The following is a 22418-nucleotide window of genomic DNA, read 5'->3' as shown; positions in this document are numbered from 1 at the left end:
GTATCACCGGAGGGTGTAAAAGGTGTGAGAGTAAATAGTGTGTTTTGGCTCTACAGTATTTATCCGTATCACCGGAGGATGTAAAAGGTGTGAGAGTAAATAGTGTGTTTTGGCTCTACATTATTTATCCGTATCACCGGAGGATGTAAAAGGTGTGAGAGTAAATAGTGTGTTTTAGTTATTGTTTTGGTGTTTTCATTATTTCCTTTAATAATAAACAGGAAATGAAAAGAAAATTTCACTTCTGTTTTTACACGATGACGTCACAATCACGTTCTGGTGGCTGTTTTTACACGATGACGTCACAATCACGTTCTGGTGGCTGTTTTTACACGATGACGTCACAATCACGTTCCGTTGGCTGTTTTTACACGATGACGTCACAATCACGTTCCGTTGGCTGTTTTTACACGATGACGTCACAATCACGTTCTGGTTGGCTGTTTTTACACGATGACGTCACAATCACGTTCCGTTGGCTGTTTTTACACGATGACGTCACAATCACGTTCTGGTGGCTGTTTTTACACGATGACGTCACAATCACGTTCCGTTGGCTGTTTTTACACGATGACGTCACAATCACGTTCCGTTGGCTGTTTTTACACGATGACGTCACAATCACGTTCCGTTGGCTGTTTTTACACGATGACGTCACAATCACGTTCCGGTGGCTGTTTTTTTTATTTTCACCCAACACTCTTTTTAAAAGCTTTGCTGCCCTGTGTGAGGATCGAACTTAAGACCTTCAGATTATGAGACTGACACGCTACCTACTGCGCTTAACGAGGCCCTTCAACAGTGATGTTGAAACCACCGTGCCAAAATATATGTATGGTCTGAAATTCTACAAGCCCTGAGACAAAAAGATTGATTTCATTCTAAAGTAATACATATCGATATGGAATCCACCTTGACAAACGTATGTATTGTGTGAAAGTCCAGAACAACAGAGAATTCATTTTCACTTCATCTTCAGCCAACACTGTCTTTTGAAAAGCTTTGCTGCCCCGTGTGAGGATCGAACTCAAGACCTTCAGATTATGAGACTGACGCGCTACCTACTGCGCTAACGAGGCCCTTCTGCAAAAAGTTCCAAAAAGAAAAAAAATATATTGATACCGAACTTCAGATTTTGACAGTGATGTTGAAACCACCGTGCCAAAATATATGTATGGTCTGAAATTCTACAACCCCTGAGACAAAAAGATTGATTTCATTCTAAAGTAATACATATCGATATGGACCTTAAGATGTGGTATCCACCTTGACAAAAGTATGTAATGTCTGAAAGTCCAGAATGACATTGAATTCATTTTCACTTCATCTTCAGCCAACACTCTTTTGAAAAGCTTTGCTGCCCCGTGTGATGATCGAACTCCCGACCTTCAGATTATGAGACTGACGTGCTACCTACTGCGCTAACGAGGCCTTTCTTGAAAAATGTTCCAAAAAGAAAAAATATATATTGAAACCGAACTTCAGATTTTGACAGTGATGTTGAAACCACCGTGCCAAAATATATGTATGGTCTGAAATTCTACAACCTGTGAGACAAAAAGATTGATTTCATTCTAAAGTAAAACATATCGATATGGACCTTAAGATGTGGTATCCACCTTGACAAAAGTATGTATTGTGTGAAAGTCCAAAACAACAGAGAATTCATTTTCAGCCAACACTGTCTTTTGAAAAGCTTTACTGCCCCGTGTGAGGATCGAACTCACGACCTTCAGATTATGAGACTGACGCGCTACCTACTGCGCTAACGAGGCCCTTCTTGCAAAAATTTCCAAAAAGAAAAAATATATATTGATACCGAACTTCAGATTTTGACAGTGATGTTGAAACCACCGTGCCAAAATATATGTATGGTCCGAAATTCTACAACCTGTGAGACAAAAAGATTGATTTCATTCTAAAGTAATACATATCGATATGGACCTTAAGATGTGGTATCCACCTTGACAAAAGTATGTATTGTGTGAAAGTCCAGAACAACAGAGAATTCATTTTCATTTTCAGCCAACACTCTTTTGAAAAGCTTTGCTGCTGCTGCGTGTGAGGATCGAACTCACGACCTTCAGATTATGAGACTGACGTGCTACCTACTGCGCTAACGACGCCCTTATTGCAAAAATGTCCAAACAGAAAAAATATATATATTGATACCGAACTTCCGATTTTGACAGTGATGTTGAAACCACCGTGCCAAAATATATGTATGGTCTGAAATTCTACAACCTGTGAGACAAAAAGATTGATTTCATTCTAAAGTAATACATATAGATATGGACCTTAAGATGTGGTATCCACTTTGACTAAAGTATGTATTGTGTGAAAGTCCAGAACAACTGAGAATTCATTTTCACTTCATCTTCAGCCAACACTGTCTTTTGAAAAGCTTTGCTGCCCCGTGTGAGGATCGAACTCACAACCTTCAGATTATGAGACTGACGCGCTACCTACTGCGCTAACGAGGCCCTTCTGCAAAAAGTTCCAAAAATAAAAAAAATATATTGATACCGAACTTCAGATTTTGACAGTGATGTTGAATCCACCGTGCCAAAATATATGTATGGTCTGAAATTCTACAACCTGTGAGACAAAAAGATTGATTTCATTCTAAAGTAAAACATATCGATATGGACCTTAAGATGTGGTATCCACCTTGACAAAAGTATGTATTGTGTGAAAGTCCAAAACGACAGAGAACTCATTTTCACTTCATCTTCAGCCAACGCTGTCTTTTGAAAAGCTTTGCTGCCCCGTGTGAGGATCGAAATCACGACCTTGAGATTATGAGACTGACACGCTACCTACTGCGCTAACGAGGCCCTTCTTGCAAAAATTTCCAAAAAGAAAAAATATATATTGATACCGAACTTCAGATTTTGACAGTGATGTTGAAACCACCGTGCCAAAATATATGTATGGTCCCAAATTCTACAACCTGTGAGACAAAAAGATTGATTTCATTCTAAAGTAATACATATCGATATGGACCTTAAGATGTGGTATCCACCTTGACAAAAGTATGTAATGTCTGAAAGTCCAGAATGACAGTGAATTCATTTTCACTTCATCTTCAGCCAACACTCTTTTGAAAAGCTTTTCTGCCCCGTGTGAGGATCATACTCACGACCTTCAGATTATGAGACTGACTCGCTACCTACTGCGCTAAGGAGGCCCTTCTTGCAAAAAGTTCCAAAAAGAAAAAATATATATTGATACCGAACTTCAGATTTTGACAGTGATGTTGAAACCACCGTGCCAAAATATATGTATGGTCTGAAATTCTACAAGCCCTGAGACAAAAAGATTGATTTCATTCTAAAGTAATACATATCGATATGGACCTTAAGATGTGGTATCCACCTTGACAAAAGTATGTATTGTGTGAAAGTCCAAAAAAACAGTGAATTCATTCTCACCTTCAGCCAACACTCTTTTGGAAAGCTTTGCTAACCCGTGTGAGGATCGAACTCACGACCTTCAGATTAAGAGACTGACGCGCTACCTACTGCGCTAACGAGGCCCTTCTTGCAAAAATTTCCAAAAAGAAAAAATATATATTGATACCGAACTTCAGATTTTGACAGTGATGTTGAAACCACCGTGCCAAAATATATGTATGGTCTGAAATTCTACAACCTGTGAGACAAAAAGATTGATTTCATTCTAAAGTAATACATATCGATATGGACCTTAAGATGTGGTATCCACCTTGACAAAAGTATGTAATGTCTGAAAGTCCAGAATGACAGTGAATTCATTTTCACTTCATCTTCAGCCAACACTCTTTTGAAAAGCTTTTCTGCCACGTGTGAGGATCGAACTCACGACCTTCAGATTATGAGACTGACGCCATACCTACTGCGCTAACGAGGCCCTTCTTGCAAAACGTTCCAAAAAGAAAAAAAATATATTGATACCGAACTTCAGATTTTGACAGTGATGTTGAAACCAACGTGCCAAAATATATGTATGGTCTGAAATTCTACAACCTGTGAGACAAAAAGATTGATTTCATTCTAAAGTAAAACATATCGATATGGACCTTAAGATGTGGTATCCACCTTGACAAAATTATGTATTGTGTGAAAGTCCAAAAAAACAGTGAATTCATTCTCACCTTCAGCCAACACTCTTTTGGAAAGCTTTGCTAACCCGTGTGAGGATCGAACTCACGACCTTCAGATTAAGAGACTGACGCGCTACCTACTGCGCTAACGAGGCCCTTCTTGCAAAAATTTCCAAAAAGAAAAAATATATATTGATACCGAACTTCAGATTTTGACAGTGATGTTGAAACCACCGTGCCAAAATATATGTATGGTCTGAAATTCTACAACCTGTGAGACAAAAAGATTGATTTCATTCTAAAGTAATACATATCGATATGGACCTTAAGATGTGGTATCCACCTTGACAAAAGTATGTAATGTCTGAAAGTCCAGAATGACAGTGAATTCATTTTCACTTCATCTTCAGCCAACACTCTTTTGAAAAGCTTTTCTGCCACGTGTGAGGATCGAACTCACGACCTTCAGATTATGAGACTGACGCCATACCTACTGCGCTAACGAGGCCCTTCTTGCAAAACGTTCCAAAAAGAAAAAAAATATATTGATACCGAACTTCAGATTTTGACAGTGATGTTGAAACCACCGTGCCAAAATATATGTATGGTCTGAAATTCTACAACCTGTGAGACAAAAAGATTGATTTCATTCTAAAGTAAAACATATCGATATGGACCTTAAGATGTGGTATCCACCTTGACAAAATTATGTATTGTGTGAAAGTCCAAAACGACAGAGAATACATTTTCACTTCATCTTCAGCCAACACTGTCTTTTGAAAAGCTTTTTACTGCCCCGTGTGAGGATCGAACTCACGACCTTCAGATTATGAGACTGACACGCTACCTACTGCGCTAACGAGGCCCTTCTTGCAAAAATTTCCAAAAAGAAAAAATATATATTGATACCGAACTTCAGATTTTGACAGTGATGTTGAAACCACCGTGCCAAAATATATGTATGGTCCGAAATTCTACAACCTGTGAGACAAAAAGATTGATTTCATTCTAAAGTAATACATATCGATATGGACCTTAAGATGTGGTATCCACCTTGACAAAAGTATGTATTGTGTGAAAGTCCAGAACAACAGAGAATTCATTTTCACTTCATCTTCAGCCAACACTGTCTCTTGAAAAGCTATGCTGCCCCGTGTGAGGATCGAACTCACAACCTTCAGATTATGAGACTGACGCGCTACCTACTGCGCTAACGAGGCCCTTCTGCAAAAAGTTCCAAAAAGAAAAAAAATATATTGATACTGAACTTCAGATTTTGACAGTGATGTTGAAACCACCGTGCCAAAATATATGTATGGTCTGAAATTCTACAACCTGTGAGACAAAAAGATTGATTTCATTCTAAAGTAAAACATATCGATATGGACCTTAAGATGTGGTATCCACCTTGACAAAAGTATGTATTGTGTGAAAGTCCAAAACAACAGTTAATTCATTTTCACTTCATCTTCAGCCAACACTGTCTTTTTAAAAGCTTTGCTGCCCCGTGTGAGGATCGAACTCACGACCTTCAGATTATGAGACTGACGAACTAACTACTGCGCTAACGAGGCCCTTCTTGCAAAAATTTCCAAAAAGAGAAAAAATATATTGATACCGAACTTCAGATTTTGACAGTGATGTTGAAACCACCATGCCAAAATATATGTATGGTCTGAAATTCTACAACCTGTGAGACAAAAAGATTGATTTCATTCTAAAGTAATACATATCGATATGGACCTTAAGATGTGGTATCCACCTTGACAAATGTATGTATTGTGTGAAAGTCCAAAACAACAGTGAATTCATTTTCATCTTCAGCCAACACTCTTTTGAAAAGCTTTGCTGCTGCTGCGTGTGAGGATCGAACTCACGACCTTCAGATTATGAGACTGACGTGCTACCTACTGCGCTAACGACGCCCTTATTGCAAAAATGTCCAAACAGAAAAAAAAAAAATATTGATACCGAACTTCCGATTTTGACAGTGATGTTGAAACCACCGTGCCAAAATATATGTATGGTCTGAAATTCTACAACCTGTGAGACAAAAAGATTGATTTCATTCTAAAGTAAAACATATTGATATGGACCTTAAGATGTGGTATCCACCTTGACAAATGTATGTATTGTGTGAAAGTCCAGAACAACAGAGAATTAATTTTCACTTCATCTTCAGCCAACACTGTCTTTTGAAAAGCTTTGCTGCCCCGTGTGAGGATCGAACTCACGACCTTCAGATTATGAGACTGACGCGCTACCTACTGCGCTAACGAGGCCCTTCTTCCAAAAATGTCCAAACAGAAAAAATATATATTGACAAAAAGATTGATTTCATTCTAAAGTAAAACATATCGATATGGACTTTAAGATGTGGTATCCACCTTGACAAAAGTATGTATTGTGTGAAAGTCCAAAAAAACTGTGAATTCATTCTCACCTTCAGCAAATACTCTTTTGGAAAGCTTTGCTAACCCGTGTGAGGATCGAACTCACGACCTTCAGATTATGAGACTGACGCGCTACCTACTGCGCTAACGAGGTCCTTCTTGCAGAAATGTCCAAAAAGAAGAAACAAAATATTGATACCGAACTTCAGATTTTGACAGTGATGTTGAAACCACCGTGCCAAAATATATGTATGGTCTGAAATTCTACAACCTGTGAGACAAAAAGATTGATTTCATTCTAAAGTAAAACATATCGATATGGACCTTAAGATGTGGTATCCACCTTGACAAATGTATGTATTGTGTGAAAGTCCAGAACAACAGAGAATTCATTTTCACTTCATCTTCAGCCAACACTGTCTTTTGAAAAGCTTTGCTGCCCCGTGTGAGGATCGAACTCACGACCTTCAGATTATGAGACTGACGCGCTACCTACTGCGCTAACGAGGCCCTTCTTCCAAAAATGTCCAAACAGAAAAAATATATATTGACAAAAAGATTGATTTCATTCTAAAGTAAAACATATCGATATGGACTTTAAGATGTGGTATCCACCTTGACAAAAGTATGTATTGTGTGAAAGTCCAAAAAAACTGTGAATTCATTCTCACCTTCAGCAAATACTCTTTTGGAAAGCTTTGCTAACCCGTGTGAGGATCGAACTCACGACCTTCAGATTATGAGACTGACGCGCTACCTACTGCGCTAACGAGGTCCTTCTTGCAGAAATGTCCAAAAAGAAGAAACAAAATATTGATACCGAACTTCAGATTTTGACAGTGATGTTGAAACCACCGTGCCAAAATATATGTATGGTCTGAAATTCTACAACCTGTGAGACAAAAAGATTGATTTCATTCTAAAGTAATACATATCGATATGGACCTTAAGATGTGGTATCCACCTTGACAAATGTATGTAATGTCTGAAAGTCCAGAATGCCAGTGAATTCATTTTCACTTCATCTTCAGCCAACACTCTTTTGAAAAACTTTTCTGCCCCGTGTGAGGATCGAACTCACAACCTTCAGATTATGAGACTGACGCGTTACCTACTGCGCTAACGAGTACCTTCTTGCAAAAATTTCCAAAAATAACAATTAAATATTGATACCGAACTTCTGATTTTGACAGTGATGTTGAAACCACCATGCCAAAATATATGTATGGTCTGAAATTCTACAACCTGTGAGACAAAAAGATTGATTTCATTCTAAAGTAATACATATAGATATGGACCTTAAGATGTGGTATCCTCCTTGACTAAAGTATGTATTGTGTGAAAGTCCAGAAGAACTGAGAATTCATTTTCACTTCATCTTCAGCCAACACTGTCTTTTGAAAAGCTTTGCTGCCCCGTGTGAGGATCGAAATCACGACCTTCAGATTATGAGACTGACACGCTACCTACTGCGCTAACGAGGCCCTTCTTGCAAAAATTTCCAAAAAGAAAAAATATATATTGATACCGAACTTCAGATTTTGACAGTGATGTTGAAACCACCGTGCCAAAATATATGTATGGTCCCAAATTCTACAACCTGTGAGACAAAAAGATTGATTTCATTCTAAAGTAATACATATCGATATGGACCTTAAGATGTGGTATCCACCTTGACAAAAGTATGTAATGTCTGAAAGTCCAGAATGACAGTGAATTCATTTTCACTTCATCTTCAGCCAACACTCTTTTGAAAAGCTTTTCTGCCCCGTGTGAGGATCGAACTCACGATCTTCAGATTATGAGACTGACTCGCTACCTACTGCGCTAAGGAGGCCCTTCTTGCAAAAAGTTCCAAAAAGAAAAAATATATATTGATACCGAACTTCAGATTTTGACAGTGATGTTGAAACCACCGTGCCAAAATATATGTATGGTCTGAAATTCTACAACCTGTGAGACAAAAAGATTGATTTCATTCTAAAGTAAAACATATCGATATGGACCTTAAGATGTGGTATCCACCTTGACAAAAGTATGTATTGTGTGAAAGTCCAAAAAAACGGTGAATTCATTCTCACCTTCAGCCAACACTCTTTTGGAAAGCTTTGCTAACCCGTGTGAGGATCGAACTCACGACCTTCAGATTATGAGACTGACTCGCTACCTACTGCGCTAACAAGGCCCTTCTTGCAGAAATGTCCAAAAAGAAGAAACAAAATATTGATACCGAACTTCAGATTTTGACAGTGATGTTGAAACCACCGTGCCAAAATATATGTATGGTCCGAAATTCTACAACCTGTGAGACAAAAAGATTGATTTCATTCTAAAGTAATACATATCGATATGGACCTTAAGATGTGGTATCCACCTTGACAAAAGTATTTATTGTGTGAAAGTCCAGAATGACAGTGAATTCATTTTCACTTCATCTTCAGCCAACACTCTTTTGAAAAGCTTTTCTGCCCCGTGTGAAGATCGAACTCACGACCTTCAGATTATGAGACTGACGCACTACCTACTGCACTAACGAGGCCCTTCTTGGAAAAATTTCCAAAAAGAACAAATATATATTGATACCGAACTTCAGATTTTGACAGTGATGTTGAAACCACCGTGCCAAAATATATGTATGGTCTGAAATTCTACAACCCCTGAGACAAAAAGATTGATTTCATTCTAAAGTAATACATATCGATATGGACCTTAAGATGTGGTATCCACCTTGACTAAAGTATGTATTGTGTGAAAGTCCAAAACAACAGTGAATTCATTTTCATCTTCAGCCAACACTGTCTTTTTAAAAGCTTTGCTGCTGCGTGTGAGGATCGAACTCACGACGTCCAGATTATGAGACTGACGCGCTACCTACTGCGCTAACGAGGCACTTCTTGCAAAAATGTCCAAAAAGAAGAAAAAGAATATTGATACCGAACTTCAGATTTTGACAGTGATGTTGAAACCACCGTGCCAAAATATATGTATGGTCTGAAATTCTACAACCTGTGAGACAAAAAGATTGATTTCATTCTAAAGTAATACATATCGATATGGACCTTAAGATGTGGTGTCCACCTTGACAAAAGTATGTATTGTGTGAAAGTCCAAAACTACAGTGAATTCATTTTCACTTCATCTTCAGCCAACAATCTTTTTAAAAGCTTTGCTGACCCGTGTGAGGATCGAACTCACTACCTTCAGATTATTAGACTAACGCACTACCTACTGCGCTAACGAGGCCCTTCTTGGAAAAAGTTCCAAAAAGAAAAAAAATATATTGATACCGAACTTCAGATTTTGACAGTGATGTTGAAACCACCGTGCCAAAATATATGTATGGTCTGAAATTCTACAACCTGTGAGACAAAAAGATTGATTTCATTCTAAAGTAATACATATCGATATGGACCTTAAGATGTGGTATCCACCTTGACAAAAGTATGTAATGTCTGAAAGTCCAGAATGACAGTGAATTCATTTTCACTTCATCTTCAGCCAACACTCTTTTGAAAAGCTTTTCTGCCCCGTGTGAGGATCGAACTCACGATCTTCAGATTATGAGACTGACTCGCTACCTACTGCGCTAAGGAGGCCCTTCTTGCAAAAAGTTCCAAAAAGAAAAAATATATATTGATACCGAACTTCAGATTTTGACAGTGATGTTGAAAATATATGTATGGTCTGAAATTCTACAACCTGTGAGACAAAAAGATTGATTTCATTCTAAAGTAAAACATATCGATATGGACCTTAAGATGTGGTATCCACCTTGACAAAAGTATGTATTGTGTGAAAGTCCAAAAAAACAGTGAATTCATTCTCACCTTCAGCCAAAACTCTTTTGGAAAGCTTTGCTAACCCGTGTGAGGATCGAACTCACGACCTTCAGATTATGAGACTGACTCGCTACCTACTGCGCTAACAAGGCCCTTCTTGCAGAAATGTCCAAAAAGAAGAAACAAAATATTGATACCGAACTTCAGATTTTGACAGTGATGTTGAAACCACCGTGCCAAAATATATGTATGGTCCGAAATTCTACAACCTGTGAGACAAAAAGATTGATTTCATTCTAAAGTAATACATATCGATATGGACCTTAAGATGTGGTATCCACCTTGACAAAAGTATTTATTGTGTGAAAGTCCAGAATGACAGTGAATTCATTTTCACTTCATCTTCAGCCAACACTCTTTTGAAAAGCTTTTCTGCACCTTGACAAATGTATGTATTGTGTGAAAGTCCAGAACAACAGAGAATAAATTTTCACTTCATCTTCAGCCAACACTGTCTTTTGAAAAGCTTTGCTGCCCCGTGTGAGGATCGAACTCACGACCTTCAGATTATGAGACTGACGCGCTACCTACTGCGCTAACGAGGCCCTTCTTCCAAAAATGTCCAAACAGAAAAAATATATATTGACAAAAAGATTGATTTCATTCTAAAGTAAAACATATCGATATGGACTTTAAGATGTGGTATCCACCTTGACAAAAGTATGTATTGTGTGAAAGTCCAAAAAAACTGTGAATTCATTCTCACCTTCAGCCAACACTCTTTTGAAAAGCTTTTCTGCCCCGTGTGAGGATCGAACTCACGATCTTCAGATTATGAGACTGACTCGCTACCTACTGCGCTAAGGAGGCCCTTCTTGCAAAAAGTTCCAAAAAGAAAAAATATATATTGATACCGAACTTCAGATTTTGACAGTGATGTTGAAACCACCGTGCCAAAATATATGTATGGTCTGAAATTCTACAACCTGTGAGACAAAAAGATTGATTTCATTCTAAAGTAAAACATATCGATATGGACCTTAAGATGTGGTATCCACCTTGACAAAAGTATGTATTGTGTGAAAGTCCAAAAAAACGGTGAATTCATTCTCACCTTCAGCCAACACTCTTTTGGAAAGCTTTGCTAACCCGTGTGAGGATCGAACTCACGACCTTCAGATTATGAGACTGACTCGCTACCTACTGCGCTAACAAGGCCCTTCTTGCAGAAATGTCCAAAAAGAAGAAACAAAATATTGATACCGAACTTCAGATTTTGACAGTGATGTTGAAACCACCGTGCCAAAATATATGTATGGTCCGAAATTCTACAACCTGTGAGACAAAAAGATTGATTTCATTCTAAAGTAATACATATCGATATGGACCTTAAGATGTGGTATCCACCTTGACAAAAGTATTTATTGTGTGAAAGTCCAGAATGACAGTGAATTCATTTTCACTTCATCTTCAGCCAACACTCTTTTGAAAAGCTTTTCTGCCCCGTGTGAAGATCGAACTCACGACCTTCAGATTATGAGACTGACGCACTACCTACTGCACTAACGAGGCCCTTCTTGGAAAAATTTCCAAAAAGAACAAATATATATTGATACCGAACTTCAGATTTTGACAGTGATGTTGAAACCACCGTGCCAAAATATATGTATGGTCTGAAATTCTACAACCCCTGAGACAAAAAGATTGATTTCATTCTAAAGTAATACATATCGATATGGACCTTAAGATGTGGTATCCACCTTGACTAAAGTATGTATTGTGTGAAAGTCCAAAACAACAGTGAATTCATTTTCATCTTCAGCCAACACTGTCTTTTTAAAAGCTTTGCTGCTGCGTGTGAGGATCGAACTCACGACGTCCAGATTATGAGACTGACGCGCTACCTACTGCGCTAACGAGGCACTTCTTGCAAAAATGTCCAAAAAGAAGAAAAAGAATATTGATACCGAACTTCAGATTTTGACAGTGATGTTGAAACCACCGTGCCAAAATATATGTATGGTCTGAAATTCTACAACCTGTGAGACAAAAAGATTGATTTCATTCTAAAGTAATACATATCGATATGGACCTTAAGATGTGGTGTCCACCTTGACAAAAGTATGTATTGTGTGAAAGTCCAAAACTACAGTGAATTCATTTTCACTTCATCTTCAGCCAACAATCTTTTTAAAAGCTTTGCTGACCCGTGTGAGGATCGAACTCACTACCTTCAGATTATTAGACTAACGCACTACCTACTGCGCTAACGAGGCCCTTCTTGGAAAAAGTTCCAAAAAGAAAAAAAATATATTGATACCGAACTTCAGATTTTGACAGTGATGTTGAAACCACCGTGCCAAAATATATGTATGGTCTGAAATTCTACAACCTGTGAGACAAAAAGATTGATTTCATTCTAAAGTAAAATATATCGATATGGACCTTAAGATGTGGTATCCACCTTGACAAATGTATGTATTGTGTGAAAGTCCAGAACAACAGAGAATTAATTTTCACTTCATCTTCAGCCAACACTGTCTTTTGAAAAGCTTTGCTGCCCCGTGTGAGGATCGAACTCACGACCTTCAGATTATGAGACTGACGCGCTACCTACTGCGCTAACGAGGCCCTTCTTCCAAAAATGTCCAAACAGAAAAAATATATATTGACAAAAAGATTGATTTCATTCTAAAGTAAAACATATCGATATGGACTTTAAGATGTGGTATCCACCTTGACAAAAGTATGTATTGTGTGAAAGTCCAAAAAAACTGTGAATTCATTCTCACCTTCAGCAAATACTCTTTTGGAAAGCTTTGCTAACCCGTGTGAGGATTGAACTCACGACCTTCAGATTATGAGACTGACACGCTACCTACTGCGCTAACGAGGCCCTTCTTGCAAAAATTTCCAAAAAGAAAAAATATATATTGATACCGAACTTCAGATTTTGACAGTGATGTTGAAACCACCGTGCCAAAATATATGTATGGTCTGAAATTCTACAACCTGTGAGACAAAAAGATTGATTTCATTCTAAAGTAATACATATCGATATGGACCTTAAGATGTGGTATCCACCTTGACAAAAGTATGTAATGTCTGAAAGTCCAGAATGACAGTGAATTCATTTTCACTTCATCTTCAGCCAACACTCTTTTGAAAAGCTTTTCTGCCCCGTGTGAGGATCGAACTCACGATCTTCAGATTATGAGACTGACTCGCTACCTACTGCGCTAAGGAGGCCCTTCTTGCAAAAAGTTCCAAAAAGAAAAAATATATATTGATACCGAACTTCAGATTTTGACAGTGATGTTGAAAATATATGTATGGTCTGAAATTCTACAACCTGTGAGACAAAAAGATTGATTTCATTCTAAAGTAAAACATATCGATATGGACCTTAAGATGTGGTATCCACCTTGACAAAAGTATGTATTGTGTGAAAGTCCAAAAAAACAGTGAATTCATTCTCACCTTCAGCCAACACTCTTTTGGAAAGCTTTGCTAACCCGTGTGAGGATCGAACTCACGACCTTCAGATTATGAGACTGACTCGCTACCTACTGCGCTAACAAGGCCCTTCTTGCAGAAATGTCCAAAAAGAAGAAACAAAATATTGATACCGAACTTCAGATTTTGACAGTGATGTTGAAACCACCGTGCCAAAATATATGTATGGTCCGAAATTCTACAACCTGTGAGACAAAAAGATTGATTTCATTCTAAAGTAATACATATCGATATGGACCTTAAGATGTGGTATCCACCTTGACAAAAGTATTTATTGTGTGAAAGTCCAGAATGACAGTGAATTCATTTTCACTTCATCTTCAGCCAACACTCTTTTGAAAAGCTTTTCTGCACCTTGACAAATGTATGTATTGTGTGAAAGTCCAGAACAACAGAGAATAAATTTTCACTTCATCTTCAGCCAACACTGTCTTTTGAAAAGCTTTGCTGCCCCGTGTGAGGATCGAACTCACGACCTTCAGATTATGAGACTGACGCGCTACCTACTGCGCTAACGAGGCCCTTCTTCCAAAAATGTCCAAACAGAAAAAATATATATTGACAAAAAGATTGATTTCATTCTAAAGTAAAACATATCGATATGGACTTTAAGATGTGGTATCCACCTTGACAAAAGTATGTATTGTGTGAAAGTCCAAAAAAACTGTGAATTCATTCTCACCTTCAGCCAATACTCTTTTGGAAAGCTTTGCTAACCCGTGTGAGGATCGAACTCACTACCTTCAGATTATGAGACTAACGCACTACCTACTGCACTAACGAGGCCCTTCTTGGAAAAAGTTCCAAAAAGAAAAAAAATATATTGATACCGAACTTCAGATTTTGACAGTGATGTTGAAACCACCGTGCCAAAATATATGTATGGTCTGAAATTCTACAACCTGTGAGACAAAAAGATTGATTTCATTCTAAAGTAAAACATATCGATATGGACCTTAAGATGTGGTATCCACCTTGACAAATGTATGTATTGTGTGAAAGTCCAGAACAACAGAGAATTAATTTTCACTTCATCTTCAGCCAACACTGTCTTTTGAAAAGCTTTGCTGCCCCGTGTGAGGATCGAACTCACGACCTTCAGATTATGAGACTGACGCGCTACCTACTGCGCTAACGAGGCCCTTCTTCCAAAAATGTCCAAACAGAAAAAATATATATTGACAAAAAGATTGATTTCATTCTAAAGTAAAACATATCGATATGGACTTTAAGATGTGGTATCCACCTTGACAAAAGTATGTATTGTGTGAAAGTCCAAAAAAACTGTGAATTCATTCTCACCTTCAGCCAATACTCTTTTGGAAAGCTTTGCTAACCCGTGTGAGGATCGAACTCACGACCTTCAGATTATGAGACTGACGCACTACCTACTGCGCTAACGAGGCCCTTCTTGCAGAAATGTCCAAAAAGAAGAAACAAAATATTGATACCGAACTTCAGATTTTGACAGTGATGTTGAAACCACCGTGCCAAAATATATGTATGGTCCGAAATTCTACAACCTGTGAGACAAAAAGATTGATTTCATTCTAAAGTAATACTGATCGATATGGACCTTAAGATGTGGTATCCACCTTGACAAAAGTATGTAATGTCTGAAAGTCCAGAATGCCAGTGAATTCATTTTCACTTCATCTTCAGCCAACACTCTTTTGAAAAACTTTTCTGCCCCGTGTGAGGATCGAACTCACAACCTTCAGATTATGAGACTGACGCGCTACCTACTGCGCTAACGAGGCCCTTCTTGCAAAAATTTCCAAAAAGAAAAAATATATATTGATACCGAACTTCAGATTTTGACAGTGATGTTGAAACCACCGTGCCAAAATATATGTATGGTCTGAAATTCTACAACCCCTGAGACAAAAAGATTGATTTCATTCTAAAGTAATACATATCGATATGGACCTTAAGATGTGGTATCCACCTTGACAAAAGTATTTATTGTGTGAAAGTCCAGAATGACAGTGAATTCATTTTCACTTCATCTTCAGCCAACACTCTTTTGAAAAGCTTTTCTGCCCCGTGTGAGGATCGAACTCACGACCTTCAGATTATGAGACTGACTCGCTACCTACTGCGCTAACAAGGCCCTTCTTGCAGAAATGTCCAAAAAGAAGAAACAAAATATTGATACCGAACTTCAGATTTTGACAGTGATGTTGAAACCACCGTGCCAAAATATATGTATGGTCCGAAATTCTACAACCTGTGAGACAAAAAGATTGATTTCATTCTAAAGTAATACATATCGATATGGACCTTAAGATGTGGTATCCACCTTGACAAAAGTATTTATTGTGTGAAAGTCCAGAATGACAGTGAATTCATTTTCACTTCATCTTCAGCCAACACTCTTTTGAAAAGCTTTTCTGCCCCGTGTGAAGATCGAACTCACGACCTACAGATTGTGAGACTGACGCACTACCTACTGCGCTAACGAGGCACTTCTTGGAAAAATTTCCAAAAAGAACAAATATATATTGATACCGAACTTCAGATTTTGACAGTGATGTTGAAACCACCGTGCCAAAATATATGTATGGTCTGAAATTCTACAACCCCTGAGACAAAAAGATTGATTTCATTCTAAAGTAATACATATCGATATGGACCTTAAGATGTGGTATCCACCTTGACTAAAGTATGTATTGTGTGAAAGTCCAAAACAACAGTGAATTCATTTTCATCTTCAGCCAACACTGTCTTTTTAAATGCTTTGCTGCTGCGTGTGAGGATCGAACTCACGACATCCAGATTATGAGACTGACGCGCTACCTACTGCGCTAACGAGGCACTTCTTGCAAAAATGTCCAAAAAGAAGAAAAAGAATATATATACCGAACTTCAGATTTTGACAGTGATGTTGAAACCACCGTGCCAAAATATATGTATGGTCTGAAATTCTACAACCTGTGAGACAAAAAGATTGATTTCATTCTAAAGTAAAACATATCGATATGGACCTTAAGATGTGGTATCCACCTTGACAAATGTATGTATTGTGTGAAAGTCCAGAACAACAGAGAATTAATTTTCACTTCATCTTCAGCCAACACTGTCTTTTGAAAAGCTTTGCTGCCCCGTGTGAGGATCGAACTCACGACCTTCAGATTATGAGACTGACGCGCTACCTACTGCGCTAACGAGGCCCTTCTTGCAGAAATGTCCAAAAAGAAGAAACAAAATATTGATACCGAACTTCAGATTTTGACAGTGATGTTGAAACCACCGTGCCAAAATATATGTATGGTCCGAAATTCTACAACCTGTGAGACAAAAAGATTGATTTCATTCTAAAGTAATACATATCGATATGGACCTTAAGATGTGGTATCCACCTTGACAAAAGTATTTATTGTGTGAAAGTCCAGAATGACAGTGAATTCATTTTCACTTCATCTTCAGCCAACACTCTTTTGAAAAGCTTTTCTGCCCCGTGTGAAGATCGAACTCACGACCTTCAGATTATGAGACTGACGCACTACCTACTGCGCTAACGAGGCCCTTCTTGGAAAAATTTCCAAAAAGAACAAATATATATTGATACCGAACTTCAGATTTTGACAGTGATGTTGAAACCACCGTGCCAAAATATATGTATGGTCTGAAATTCTACAACCCCTGAGACAAAAAGATTGATTTCATTCTAAAGTAATACATATCGATATGGACCTTAAGATGTGGTATCCACCTTGACTAAAGTATGTATTGTGTGAAAGTCCAAAACAACAGTGAATTCATTTTCATCTTCAGCCAACACTGTCTTTTTAAATGCTTTGCTGCTGCGTGTGAGGATCGAACTCACGACATCCAGATTATGAGACTGACGCGCTACCTACTGCGCTAACGAGGCACTTCTTGCAAAAATGTCCAAAAAGAAGAAAAAGAATATTGATACCGAACTTCAGATTTTGACAGTGATGTTGAAACCACCGTGCCAAAATATATGTATGGTCTGAAATTCTACAACCTGTGAGACAAAAAGATTGATTTCATTCTAAAGTAAAACATATCGATATGGACCTTAAGATGTGGTATCCACCTTGACAAATGTATGTATTGTGTGAAAGTCCAGAACAACAGAGAATTAATTTTCACTTCATCTTCAGCCAACACTGTCTTTTGAAAAGCTTTGCTGCCCCGTGTGAGGATCGAACTCACGACCTTCAGATTATGAGACTGACGCGCTACCTACTGCGCTAACGAGGCCCTTCTTGCAGAAATGTCCAAAAAGAAGAAACAAAATATTGATACCGAACTTCAGATTTTGACAGTGATGTTGAAACCACCGTGCCAAAATATATGTATGGTCCGAAATTCTACAACCTGTGAGACAAAAAGATTGATTTCATTCTAAAGTAATACTGATCGATATGGACCTTAAGATGTGGTATCCACCTTGACAAAAGTATGTAATGTCTGAAAGTCCAGAATGCCAGTGAATTCATTTTCACTTCATCTTCAGCCAACACTCTTTTGAAAAACTTTTCTTCCCCGTGTGAGGATCGAACTCACGACCTTCAGATTATGAGACTGACGCACTACCTACTGCGCTAACGAGTCCCTTCTTGCAAAAAGTTCCAAAAAGAAAAAAAATATATATTGATACCGAACTTCAGATTTTGACAGTGATGTTGAAACCACCGTGCCAAAATATATGTATGGTCTTAAATTCTACAACCCCTGAGACAAAAAGATTGATTTCATTCTAAAGTAATACATATCGATATGGACCTTAAGATGTGGTATCCACCTTGACAAAAGTATGTAATGTCTGAAAGTCCAGAATGACAGTGAATTCATTTTCACTTCAGCCAACACTGTCTTTTGAAAAGCTTTGCTGCCCCGTGTGAGGATCGAACTCACGACCTTCAGATTATGAGACTGACGCGCTACCTACTGCGCTAACGAGGCCCTTCTTGCAAAAAGTTCCAAAAAGAAAAAATATATATTGATACCGAACTTCAGATTTTGACAGTGATGTTGAAACCACCGTGCCAAAATATATGTATGGTCTGAAATTCTACAACCTGTGAGACAAAAAGATTGATTTCATTCTAAAGTAAAACATATCGATATGGGCCTTAAGATGTGGTATCCACCTTGACAAAAGTATGTATTGTGTGAAAGTCCAAAACAACAGAGAATTCATTTTCACTTCATCTTCAGCCAACACTGTCTTTTGAAAAGCTTTGCTGCCCCGTGTGAGGATCGAACTCACGACCTTCAGATTATGAGACTGACGCGCTACCTACTGCGCTAACGAGGCCCTTCTTGCAAAAATTTCCAAAAAGAAAAAAAATATATTGATACCGAACTTCAGATTTTGACAGTGATGTTGAAACCACCGTGCCAAAATATATGTATGGTCCGAAATTCTACAACCTGTGAGACAAAAAGATTGATTTCATTCTAAAGTAATACATATCGATATGGACCTTAAGATGTGGTATCCACCTTGACAAAAGTATGTATTGTGTGAAAGTCCAGAGAATTCATTTTCACTTCATCTTCAGCCAACACTATCTTTTGAAAAGCTTTGCTGCCCCGTGAAGGATCGAACTCACGACCTTCAGATTATGAGACTGACGCGCTACCTACTGCGCTAACGAGGCCCTTCTTGCAGAAATGTCCAAAAAGAAGAAACAAAATATTGATACCGAACTTCAGATTTTGACAGTGATGTTGAAACCACCGTGCCAAAATATATGTATGGTCCGAAATTCTACAAACCTGTGAGACAAAAAGATTGATTTCATTCTAAAGTAATACTGATCGATATGGACCTTAAGATGTGGTATCCACCTTGACAAAAGTATGTAATGTCTGAAAGTCCAGAATGCCAGTGAATTCATTTTCACTTCATCTTCAGCCAACACTCTTTTGAAAAACTTTTCTTCCCCGTGTGAGGATCGAACTCACGAGCTTCAGATTATGAGACTGACGCACTACCTACTGCGCTAACGAGTCCCTTCTTGCAAAAAGTTCCAAAAAGAAAATAAAAATATATTGATACCGAACTTCAGATTTTGACAGTGATGTTGAAACCACCGTGCCAAAATATATGTATGGTCTGAAATTAGACAACCCCTGAGACAAAAAGATTGATTTCATTCTAAAGTAATAGATATCGATATGGACCTAAGATGTGGTATCCACCTTGACAAACGTATGTATTGTGTGAAAGTCCAGAACAACAGAGAATTCATTTTCACTTCATCTTCAGCCAACACTGTCTTTTGAAAAGCTTTGCTGCCCCGTGTGAAGATCAAACTCACGACCTTCAGATTATGAGACTGACGCGCTACCTACTGCGCTAACGAGGCCCTTCTTCCAAAAATGTCCAAACAGAAAAAATATATATATTGATACCGAACTTCAGATTTTGATCAATGATGTTGAAACCACCGTGCCAAAATATATGTATGGTCTTAAATTCTACAACCCCTGAGACAAAAAGATTGATTTCATTCTAAAGTAATACATATCGATATGGACCTTAAGATGTGGTATCCACCTTGACAAAAGTATGTAATGTCTGAAAGTCCAGAAATGACAGTGAATTCATTTTCACCCAACACTCTTTTGAAAAGCTTTGCTGCCCGTGTGAGGATCGAACTCACGACCTTCAGATTATGAGACTGACGCGCTACCTACTGCGCCAACGAGGCCCTTCTTGCAGAAATGTCCAAAATGAAGAAACAAAATATTGATACCGAACTTCAGATTTTGACAGTGATGTTGAAACCACCGTGCCAAAATATATGTATGGTCCGAAATTCTACAACCTGTGAGACAAAAAGATTGATTTCATTCTAAAGTAATACTGATCGATATGGACCTTAAGATGTGGTATCCACCTTGACAACGTATGTAATGTCTGAAAGTCCAGAATGACAGTGAATTCATTTTCACTTCATCTTCAGCCAACACTCTTTTGAAAAGCTTTTCTGCCCCGTGTGAGGATCGAACTAACGACCTTCAGATTATGAGACTGACGCGCTACCTACTGCGCTAACGAGGCCCTTCTTGCAAAAAGTTCCAAAAAGAAAAAATATATATTGATACCGAACTTCAGATTTTGACAGTGATGTTGAAACCACCGTGCCAAAATATATGTATGGTCCGAAATTCTACAACCTGTGAGACAAAAAGATTGATTTCATTCTAAAGTAATACATATCGATATGGACCTTAAGATGTGGTATCCACCTTGACAAAAGTATGTATTGTGTGAAAGTCCAGAATGACAGTAGAATTCATTTTCACTTCATCTTCAGCCAACACTCTTTTGAAAAGCTTTTCTGCCCCGTGTGAAGATCGAACTCACGACCTTCAGATTATGAGACTGACGCACTACCTACTGCGCTAACGAGGCCCTTCTTGGAAAAATTTCCAAAAAGAACAAATATATATTGATACCGAACTTCAGATTTTGACAGTGATGTTGAAACCACCGTGCCAAAATATATGTATGGTCTGAAATTCTACAACCCCTGAGACAAAAAGATTGATTTCATTCTAAAGTAATACATATCGATATGGACCTTAAGATGTGGTATCCACCTTGACTAAAGTATGTATTGTGTGAAAGTCCAAAACAACAGTGAATTCATTTTCATCTTCAGCCAACACTGTCTTTTTAAAAGCTTTGCTGCTGCGTGTGAGGATCGAACTCACGACGTCCAGATTATGAGACTGACGCGCTACCTACTGCGCTAACGAGGCACTTCTTGCAAAAATGTCCAAAAGAAGAAAAAGAATATTGATACCGAACTTCAGATTTTGACAGTGATGTTGAAACCACCGTGCCAAAATATATGTATGGTCCTGAAATTCTACAACCTGTGAGACAAAAAGATTGATTTCATTCTAAAGTAATACATATCGATATGGACCTTAAGATGTGGTATCCACCTTGACAAAAGTATGTAATGTGCTGAAAGTCCAGAATGACAGTGAATTCATTTCACTTCATCTTCAGCCAACACTCTTTTGAAAAGCTTTGCTGCCCCGTGTGAGGATCGAACTCACGACCTTCAGATTATGAGACTGACTCGCTACCTACTGCGCTAACGAGGCCCTTCTTGCAAAAAGTTCCAAAAAGAAAAAATAATATATTGATACCGAACTTCAGATTTTGACAGTGATGTTGAAACCACCGTGCCAAAATATATGTATGGTCTGAAATTCTACAACCTGTGAGACAAAAAGATTGATTTCATTCTAAAGTAAAACATATCGATATGGACCTTAAGATGTGGTATCCACCTTGACAAAAGTATGTATTGTGTGAAAGTCCAAAAAAACGGTGAATTCATTTCTCACCTTCAGCCAACACTCTTTTGGAAAGCTTTGCTAACCCGTGTGAGGATCGAACTCACGACCTTCAGATTATGAGACTGACTCGCTACCTACTGCGCTAACGAGGCCCTTCTTGCAGAAATGTCCAAAAAGAAGAAACAAAATATTGATACCGAACTTCAGATTTTGACAGTGATGTTGAAACCACCGTGCCAAAATATATGTATGGTCCTGAAATTCTACAACCTGTGAGACAAAAAGATTGATTTCATTCTAAAGTAAAACATATCGATATGGACCTTAAGATGTGGTATCCAC

The 22418-nt window shown here is 38.1% G+C and overlaps 1 long non-coding RNA gene and 2 other non-coding genes across 4 annotated transcripts in view; 1 reads left to right on the top strand and 2 right to left on the bottom strand.

Annotated features, from left to right (window-relative positions):
• LOC116365159 (uncharacterized) overlaps window positions 1-236 on the top strand; it is an 8131-nt gene extending 7895 nt beyond the window's left edge. For both annotated transcript variants that reach the window (XR_004208067.1, XR_004208068.1), the window contains one exon: window positions 1-236. This exon is cut by the window's left edge. This is a non-coding gene — a long non-coding RNA (uncharacterized LOC116365159).
• Window positions 237-3465: 3229 nt separating this feature from the next.
• On the bottom strand, window positions 3466-3538 carry trnak-cuu (transfer RNA lysine (anticodon CUU)). Its single transcript has one exon. It is a non-coding gene; the product is annotated as a tRNA-Lys (tRNA).
• A 628-nt stretch (window positions 3539-4166) lies between these two features.
• Window positions 4167-4239, bottom strand: trnak-cuu (transfer RNA lysine (anticodon CUU)). The gene has a single exon. It is a non-coding gene; the product is annotated as a tRNA-Lys (tRNA).
• Window positions 4240-22418: the final 18179 nt, after the last annotated feature.

Source organism: Oncorhynchus kisutch, unplaced genomic scaffold, assembly GCF_002021735.2.
Source record: "Oncorhynchus kisutch isolate 150728-3 unplaced genomic scaffold, Okis_V2 scaffold1177, whole genome shotgun sequence".
NCBI lineage: Eukaryota > Metazoa > Chordata > Actinopteri > Salmoniformes > Salmonidae > Oncorhynchus > Oncorhynchus kisutch.
This window is presented reverse-complemented; position numbering and strand designations above follow the sequence as displayed.